This window comes from Lithobates pipiens, unplaced genomic scaffold (genome assembly GCF_037356315.1).
Source record: "Lithobates pipiens isolate NorthernLeopardFrog02 unplaced genomic scaffold, aLitPip1_a1.2 Scaffold_28, whole genome shotgun sequence".
Classification (NCBI taxonomy): Eukaryota; Metazoa; Chordata; class Amphibia; order Anura; family Ranidae; genus Lithobates; species Lithobates pipiens.
The window spans coordinates 180,020,467-180,029,728 of NW_027507789.1; positions in this window are offsets into that span (position 1 = coordinate 180,020,467).

Consider the following 9,262-nt stretch of genomic DNA (forward strand, 5'->3'; position numbering starts at 1 on the left):
CAGTGACGTCCCCACGCTCATCCATTGACACTTCCTCCACCAGCCCTGTAAATGAAGGTCCATACCTTGGTACGGATCTGTGGCTGGAGGAATCATCTGCAGGAGCCTGAGCTTTGCACCATTAATTGCGGTTGCAATGCTTGCAGAATCCAATGCAGAAAAAAATTACAATAAAAGTAAAAAAAAATTTAAATAATTTTTAAATCTTATTTTATTAAAGTTTTCAAGTATATAAGACAAAATTCCTATTTGTAGTAAACCTAAAAGTGCAAATGTTTAGACAATATTTGCCAATGTTTGAGGTACAATATATATACAATGTATATAACAAAGAGGTGTGTTTCAAAAGGCCTATAGTGCACCACTCAGCGCCAAATTCAACCAACCAGTAGCGTTGTATACAATGCCCCTTCTAATTGATATGGGGTAAAGAAAGAGAAAGATCCAGCAGCCGTTTAAAAAGAGGTAAAAATTATATAAACAATAGTATAAAAATAAATCAGTCCAGTTCCTGTAAATTTGAATACTAAAACAGCGCTCTAGATAAAATATGATCCAGTACATAAAACCATATAAGAGTATACAAAAGTCTTTTGTGCAGTATATGTGATGATAGTAGTTCAATAGTAGCGTTGAAGGGTGATATTGGTGATTATTCTAAGTGTTGTTACAGCACCATCCACCAGAATTCCAAGGATTTCACCACGTGTGACATATCCCCTCAGGGTGTTAAACTCACCAGACAAAGCTGATAAACAAGCCTTTAGGGAGGTATTCCCTCAATAGGTTACCATTTTGCCATCATCATCCACTGGGGTCCAGCTGACATATGTGCTCCAAAAAACTTCATAGAATACAGAGAAGAATTGCACATAGCATAATCCTATTTTATTAAACGTTTCTCACATAAGCAAAAACACCCCCCTATAATATTCTACGTACACAAAGAAAGTGTTAATTCAGCATTTAAAATTGTTATAGTAATGCTCTGTCACTGTTTCCGCCGTCCAGCGCATCAGCGCGTGTCTCCCTGCAGACACTGACAAACACTTCCTGGACCTGGTTGCCGGTGGAGCGCAAGCGTAACTTCCGGGAGCGTTGTGTAGGTCACGCTCTTACGCGTTTCGTCATTTCCAACCTCAACAGAGGGCGTGACCACACGACTAACGGGCAGGATTATATTCCTACATCCTCCAACGCAAGAACCAGGCGCCAGCCAGCACTAATGACGTTGCTTGTCACCATGGCCACCGGACGCCGTCAGCTCTATGCATAGCGAAGGACGGAGGAAGCAGAATCATACAATCCACTGCCCGGATCAGTACATAATATAGCTCACCATTATGGTTACAATGGTACATCGGACAATCTCATATTAAGAGCAATATTGTAAAAAACAAAATTATAAATATACAATAAATTGTTTAAAAAAAAAATGCAAACATATAAATTAATTTTAACATATAAATTCATTTTAAAAAACGACCAGATAAAGCGTTAATTCATCAAGGTAATTTCTGCAATATGTTAAGTCCTCATAAGTATACCATATATGGATATGAATATGTTCTCCATATATGGTGTCAAAAATAATGTAAAAAATAATGTGGACACATCACATGTCATAGTCTGAGGGCAATGTAAGTGTATTAATATAGAGAAACCATATATGTATATACAAAATATATATACATATATTAATCGATAAAAAGGCCTATATAAATATATATATATATATGGAGCAATATATTGGCCCTTGCTCCACCAGCCCTATAAATGAAGGTCCATACCTTGGTACAGATCTGTGGCTGGAGGAATGATCTGCAGGAGCCTGAGCTTTGCACCATTAATTGCGGTTGCAATGCTTGCAGAATCCAATACAGAAACAAAATTACAATAAAAGTATTTTTTTTTATAATTTTTAAATCTTATCTTTTATTAAAGTTTTCAAGTACAGTGCCTTGCGAAAGTATTCGGCCCCCTTGAAATTTTCAACCTTTTGCCACATTTCAGGCTTCAAACATAAAAATATAAAAATTTTATTTTTTGTGAAGAATCACCAACAAGTGGGACACAATTGTGAAGTGGAAGAAATCTATTGGATTTTTGAAACTTTTTTAACTAATAAAAAAATGAAAAGTGGGGCGTGCTAAATTATTCGGCCACCTTTTGCTGCGATTACAACTGCAAGTCGCTTGGGGTATGTCTCTATCAGTTTTGCACATCAAGAGACTGAAATTCTTGCCCATTCTTCCTTGCAAAACAGCTCGAGCTCAGTGAGGTTGGATGGAGAGCGTTTGTGAACAGCAGTTTTCAGCTCTTTCCACAGATTCTCGATTGGATTCAGGTCTGAACTTTGACTTGGCCATTCTAACACCTGGATACGTTTATTTGTGAACCATTCCTTTGTAGATTTTGCTGTATGTTTGGGATCATTGTCTTGTTGGAAGATAAATCTCCGTCCCAGTTTCAGGTCTTTTGCAGACTCCAACAGGTTTTCATCCAGAATGCTCCTGTATTTGGCTGCATCCATCTTCCCCTCAATTTTAACCATCTTCCCTGTCCCTGCTGAATAAAAGCAGGCCCAAACCATGATGCTGCCACCACCATGTTTGACAGTGGGGATGGTGTGTTGAGGGTGATGAGCTGTGTTGCTTTTACGCCAAACATATCGTTTTGCATTGTGGGCAAAAAGTTCGATTTTGGTTTCATCTGACCAGAGCACCTTCTTCCACATGTTTGGTGTGTCTCCCAGGTGGCTTGTTGCAAACTTTAGAGAAGACTTTTTATGGATATCTTTGAGAAATGGTTTTCTTCTTGCCACTCTTCCATAAAGGCCAGATTTGTGCAGTGTACGACTGATTGTTGTCCTATGGACAGACTCTCCCACCTCAGCTGTAGTTCTTTGCAGTTCATCCAGAGTGATCATGGGCCTCTTGGCTGCATCTCTGATCAGTCTTCTCCTTGTCTGAGCTGAAAGTTTAGAGGGACGGCCAGGTCTTGGTAGATTTGCAGTGGTCTGATACTCCTTCCATTTCAAAATGATCGCTTGCACAGTGCTCCTTGGGATGTTTAAAGCTTGGGAAATCTTTTTGTATCCAAATCCAGCTTTAAACTTCTCCACAACAGTATTACGGACCTGCCTGGTGTGTTCCTTGGTCTTCATGATGCTCTCTATGCTTTCAACAGAACCCTGAGACTATCACAGAGCAGGTGCATTTATACAGAGACTTGATTACACACAGGTGGATTCTATTTATCACCATCAGTCATTTAGTACAACATTGGATCATTCAGAGATCTTCGCTGAATTTCTGGAGTGAGTTTGCTGCACTGAAAGTAAAGGGGCCGAATAATTTTGCACGCACCACCTTTCAGTTTTTTATTTGCTAAAAAAGTTTAAAATATCCAATAGATTTTGTTCCACTTCACAATTGTGTCCCACTTGTTGGTGATTCTTCACAAAAAACTAAAATATTATATCTTTATGTTTGAAGCCTGAAATGTGGCAAAAGGTTGAAAAGTTCAAGGGGGCCGAATACTTTCGCAAGGCACTGTATATAAGACAAAATTCACATTTGTCGTAAACCTAAAAGTGCAAGGGTTTAGACAATATTTGCCAATGTTTGAGGTACAATATATATCCAATGTAGGTCGAGGGTAAACATTCTCCAACTAATGTACAATAAGTACTTACATAGGTGTTTAGTTAAATCAAAAATTATAGTTAGGATTTAGAGAGTAATAATCATTATCGATGCATTAATCATTAGTTGTTCTTTTTTTTTGCAAAATGTGGAATTCTCCTTTTTTAAATAGTTTTGTAAATGCTTAAGTTTCAGTGTCTTTTTTTTTTTTTTTTTTTTTGCATATTTACATTGATCCACCTTGGACCAATGTAAGTATGCATGTGCTATACATTTACTGTAAGCTTTCCATGCACCATTTATATTTTCATTATGTTTGATCTTATAATCTAATACAGGTGTCAAACACAAGTCCTACAGTCCAAATCCAGCCCAACTGGGGCATTTCATGTGGCCCTCACACTTCTCCTGCAGCTGCGGCACCTCCCTCATCTCCTCCCCCACCTTGACTCAGCAGTTGGGACAACAGGCTCGTCTCTCGACAGAACTCTTCCTACAGATCCTACGCCTCATCTCTGCCTCCTCTGGTCTCAGCATTCAGCAGACTCCAGCCCTCCTCTGGTCCTCCTCCTGACCCTGCACTTTCTGCTACAAAGCCCCCCTACCCCAACTTCTTTCTGGCAGCAGCACAAGGTGAGGGGGGGTGCCCTGTGATGTAAGGGAGAGAGGGGGTCTCGACTTCTGAAGGTGGTGGGCTCTTGACATGTTCCTTTACAAACTTGCATCATTTGCTACAGTAGTGTGAGTGAGCTCCGTGTCGGTCTGCACTCGCCCTTCACAGCTCAAGTCTTTAGTTATTACTAAAACCAGTAATAATCAAATGCAGAAGAAATTATTTATTATGATAAAGAGTAGATATATTTATATAGTCTTACAGATACAACGGGCACTTTGAGGGCAACCATTATGCTGATGAGGCCCACCGTGTAATTGAGTTTGATACCCATGATGTAACAGATCCAATCTAAGAAAAATCTGACCAGTATGTGGAAGCTTTGAAGTTGCACTGTACTGGTTCCCAGCAGGGTGAGGTCAGCACAAGACCAGACAGCACTCTCTTCTTCATTCATGGTGACCCATCTGTCCATGTTCTGACTTACCATCCTTGGCAAGTATCGCCCGCTAACTCGATACAGATGAAAGAAAAATCAGTACTGGCTTTAATTCCCTATGCAGCTGTCAACGGTTTTTGAGTAAACACGAGGAGACCTTGGATCTGAGCACATCTGAACAAATCAAATAAAACGGCAATCAATAAAAGCCCAAAATATTAACTTAATGGAGATAGTAACATTTCAAAAGAAACAGGCCTGAAATGTTTTGCTCTCTAATATTTCCTTCACATTCAAGGCCAGCTTTAGGTTACATGACTGCAGATTATAGGATTTAAATAGAAATGTTCCAGGATCACCAGTTTTCAGGCAATATGACTGGTGCATTATATGCATGCCTGAAGTGGGTAGGTTCCAGGATCATAATATTTCAAGGAAATAGTACTTGTATCTATGTCTGTAGTGGGTACGTTCCAGGATCATAATGTTGCACGTAATAGGACTAATGCATTAGATGCATGCCTGAAGTGGGTACGTTCCAGGATCATAATATTGCAGATAATAGGACTGGTGCTCTATATCTATTTCTGAAGTAGTTACGTTCCAGGATCATCCGATTGCAGGTAATAGGAATATATCTACACCTGAATGAAAACTGTACTGAAAAGGCAGATGAATAGGTTTATGAAGGTCCTTTTGTTACATAGTTTAGGTAAATATAAAGGAGATTGTGCATCACATTGTAATATGTATGGCCATCTTAAAGAGGAAGTAAACCCTGGTCACTTACCTGAAACCGAAGCCCGCGATGTCACCGTTGTCCCCACTAGCAGGGAGCGTCCATCTTCGCCCTCTTCCTTCCGGGGCCACGAATTCCGGCTCTGTGACTGCCTGGAGTTGTGTGACGTCACTCCCACGCATTTAGATGTGCCCTTTCTAAAGTGCGCATTCACCGATGACATGGTGCATGTGCCATAGTCATTGGCGCTTGGCTTTTTCGTAAATATCTCCTAAACCGTGGAGGTTTAGGAGATATTTCAAGCACCTACAGGTAAGCCTTAATATATGATTACCTGTAGGTAAAAGTGGTTGTACAGGGTGCACAACCTCTTTAAAGCTTTCTACATTACAATTTGATTGTAAAATCTCCTTTAGATCTACCAACAACTGCAGTACAAGGCATGTCCGGTTTGATACATATTTAATAGATTGTTTAGGATGGTCTTCAGATTACATAGGTTTTGGTCAATCTAAAGGAGATTGTAGAATCAGATTGTAACATGTATGGCCAACCTAAGGCCAGCCATACACGGTTCGAATCTTGGCAGGTTCAGCAGGAACCAGCTGAAATTTTAACCATTAATAGGCAGGCTGAATGTACCAAGTTGATTGAGTGATCAACTTTGGTACAACTAGAGATTATCGCAGACAGCTGCTATAGCCGCTATCGATAATCACAGTGTTTTCCCAGCGAGGACGGCTTAGCCTGCCCGCTCCCGCTAGGAGAGGACTATTGCTCGGCAGGAAGGACTCCCCTGTTAGGAGTTATAGAAAAGATATATGTGAGCTCCTGCGCTATTATGGAGAATTAAAAAACACGTCTAAATGGATGCTGCACACACCGTATGAGTCAAATGGTCTCATAAATAAATAAACAATGATAGTAAATGATGGTGTTGCGCTCCCAGCGTGAATGTGTCAATATTAAATATGAAGTGATGGAAAAATAAAAATGAATGTGAAAAAGAGAACAAGTATCAAATACAAAGTGAATCGTGCTGTCCAAAAAATGCTACTATACTAATAATAGCCCAATAGAATAAAGTGCTGATGTGCTAAATCTTCACAGCGATCCACACATAATAATCGCAATTAGAAAAAAGAAAAATAATCACACTTATAAATATCTTTGTTTATCACCAGTATTGGGTAATTGAAATTTACTTTCTGGACCGGAAGTGAGGTCCATCTGACTGGAACTTCCGGTAGGCGGAGCCACATTTTCCTATAAAAGCACACTGGTAGTGGCTGCTACTTATACCCCAGATGAAGTCTATTTAGACGAAACGCATCGGATGAAGTACTGCTATCACTTTTGTGCCATCTTATGCGATTTATCCTTGATTGACAGTGAGTATTCAATTTTCTATCTATTTTTTAATTAAAAATTGGAAATGTTATCACACTATGTGGAACCGTGTGAGCTGAGTGTTAACCTCCCTGGGTGTCCTTCTCATTGGCCCATCCTACTCTGATGTCCGTTTGAATATATATTAGTGTCCCATACCATACCAACTTTAGGGATATCAAGGCTTTCTGGATTGTCGCTGGTTTTTCATCAACCATGGTGTTTTGACACCCAAAGCTTTTTTGACTTGAGAGGTATATGCCCCTTCAGGTCCAACCTTTCTGGTAAGCCTTCAGATTATTGGTGGCAGTCTCCTTACGCAATTCCTTCACCTGTTGACCTTTACTGATGTTTACTGGTCTGCAATCACCAACTCACAGATAGTGTCCATAATCACCAAATCTTTTGGTTTTATCTACTTTTATTTTTATAATTATCACGTGGTGGACATTTTCACAATGCTACTTTTATTTATGTATTCATTTTCTTTTTATAAGCGCTGCTTAATTTCTTCTTATTATCTATTGCTGCTTGTCTTCGGCTAAGCTGGCTGCTTAATTTTTTACACAGCGCGGTTTATACACATGATACCATATAGCCTGCCATATACTAAGTACACACGACCGGACTTTTCGACAGACTGGGTCCGACGGTCTTCCCAACGGACTTTCGGTTGAGGTCCGTCTGACTTTCTGAACGAAACTTACTTGGCCGCACATGACCAGACTAAGCCCCCGTACACGCGATCAGAGATTCCGACGGAATGTGTCCTATCGGACCGTTTTGTCGGATATTCTGACTGTGTGTGGTATGCATCGGACTGTTTCCGTTGGAATATCCGTCCAAATTTTCCAACTTGCTGGAAATATTTTCCGACAAACTGCTCCGATCGGACATACTCCGATCATGTGTAGAGAATTCCGATCGGACAAAGTGCCACGCATGCTCAGATCAAATTCCTACATCAAAGCTATTGACTACTAGCCTGAACGTAGTCCCTTCGTAACGAAATTACGTCATCACGTTCTGAAAGATCGGATTTTCCGACAACTTTGTCCAACCGTGTGTATGCAACAGTTTGGGATAAGATCCGTCGGACAAAATCCGACGGATTTGGTTGTCGGAATCTCCGACCGTGTGTACAAGGGCTAAGTCCGTTCGAAAGTTCCGTTCGTTTTGAACGTGATGGTGTAAACGGGACTAAACAAGGAAGTTCAACAGCGAGTAGCCAATAGTTGCCTTTGCGTCGTATTTGGTCCGTCGGACTAGCACACAGACGAACGGTTTTCCCAATTTTTAGTCCGTCGGATAGATTTGAAACATGTTTTATTTCTGGAGCCCACACACAATCGAATTGTCCGGATTCCGGTCTGCCGGACCAAGTCTGCTGGGAAGTCCGGTTGTGTGTACGTGGCATAAGGCTTTCCATTCTCTGGTAGTTACATCACTATGAAAATAAATGGGCACAATTTTTTTTCTGTGTGAACGCCATGGACTATTATAATCTATTATAGGAGATGAGTGGTAAGAACTTAATCTGAGTTACTATACCTGGTGTTCCCAATCAGATTGGGTGAGGGGAATTCTGGGACCTTCTTTCCTTTGTGGTGGGGGGGGGGGGGTGGAAATGGTGAGCGGTGGATGGCGTACACTTATTTGAAGTTGAGAATTGAGCAGGAATATAACGTTCTGTTTTATCTCCTCCCAATCCCTTTTCGTGTTCTGTTACATCCTCTACGCTCCCCAATGACCTGACATCCAGCCAAAATCTATTTGTTTATACGCAACATGGAGCGAATTCTGTGTGACCAGAGCCCCAGCGCGTGACTGTGTAATCATATGATGTTGTATCAGCAAATACCATGGGAGGGTACATGGAGGAGGGGGATGCCAGGATAGAGACGGGTAGAGAGGACAACAAAAATGTCCTTCTTAATGAGAAACCAAATTACTTTAAGGGATCATAGACAAAGGTGTTGTAGTCTTGCGTTTGAAATGCACGTCAGACGTGAGTCAGAAAATTGCTATTGACTTTAATGGAGCATTTGTCATGGCAGGTCAGAAGGTGGATTTGACCTGCTTTGGGTTGGGCTGCTTTTCTTTGGATGCAGCATGACCTACTGAGGTGGGTCTGAAATCTGGAAGCTAATCTGTTCCACCTATATGTATTGAACTGTATCAAGTTACCTTTGCTTTGATGTATGGTGACATCTACTGGTGGCTTTGAACCACCTACAGCTTTTTTGGTTTCTTCTTCTGTTCTCCCCTACTGTTTAGTGCTAGTTAATGTGGTCCTAGCTAGACCTTCCCTTTTTTTTTCTGTGTTCCCTTAGGCTGCATTCACACCTGAGCATATCGTTTTCAGGCGGAAAGTCGCACGATTTTACCATGATTTTGGACAGGTCAAAAGGTCACCAATGTAAAAAATCTGTTAA